Source organism: Nematolebias whitei, chromosome 17 (genome assembly GCF_014905685.2).
Source record: "Nematolebias whitei isolate Nwh7 chromosome 17, NemWhi1, whole genome shotgun sequence".
NCBI lineage: Eukaryota > Metazoa > Chordata > Actinopteri > Cyprinodontiformes > Rivulidae > Nematolebias > Nematolebias whitei.
In genome coordinates, this window is record NC_056514.1 from 37,023,461 (window position 1) to 37,024,612 (window position 1,152).

Sequence of the window (1,152 nt, forward strand, 5' to 3'; positions counted from 1 at the left end):
TATAGCTGCTGTAATAAAAGCAAAACAAACTAATTACAGAGAATAGGTTTGAATAAAGCTAATAAAAAAAAACCCTCTAAAAACATTTGTAATGTATGACAAAATATACAAGTTGTACTGCGATACAGAGAAATCTGCTCCAAATATAATTCAAAAGTCTGGTCCTTTTTAAAAAATTGATTAAATTGACAATGTGCAAAGCATGAATCTGTTTTTTTAATTTATTTTTATTTTGTTTTTTCAGGAAGGATTTTATTCATCATTTAGAACGAACAAGCTGGACCTGCCAAGAACCCAAACCGTAATGACCGACAGCTGTAATAAAGTAATTTATATCATAATATGTTGTTTTATAAGGCTATCTCCCATTGCTGCTGCACTGTGTGGCTGTATCTATGTCACCATCATAATTCTATTAATCTAAATGTTTCTCACTGTCTGTACAATAACCTGTCACACAACCTGTGTAGTATATGTGCAGTATGTATCATGTGCATTGAAACTTCTATTACTACCTTGAAATACATATTCATACAAATTCATCCTGCTTGCACCGTTATATTCTACAATGTTGTTGTTTACTATTTTTCTTTTGGACCTTGTAAATATTTACTTTTTCACTTTTTGGTACTTTATTTTGTATCCTTATTGTATAAAGAAAAGCTTTGCAGAGAGTGGTGAAGGCTGCACAGAAGTCTGTTGGAGTCAGCCTCCCCACCATCACAGCCATCTACACCTCCAGATGCAGGAAGAGGGCCACCTGCATCATGAAGGACCCCACTCACCCAGTACACACACGTTTTGCCCCGCTCTCCTCAGGAAGGAGGTTGTGGAGCATTAAGTGTAGAACCACTAGACTGAGGAACAGTTTCTACCCTGAGGCTGTTAGACTCATGAATCTCTAACCAGGAGAATCACTGTGAATAATCACAGTAATGTCACTTGATTGTTGAAATGTGCTGCTGACTATCCATGCTGCTGATCTCATTCTGCTGATTTATTCATGCTGCTGTGTTCATTCATACTCATCTGCTCGCACAGACTCGTGTTCGTGCTGCTGTTCAGCGTATTGTTTTTGTACTACTAGTGTTCAGCGTATTCTTAGTTAGATCTTATTACTGTTTCTTTACAATTTATACTTTTGTTGGATGT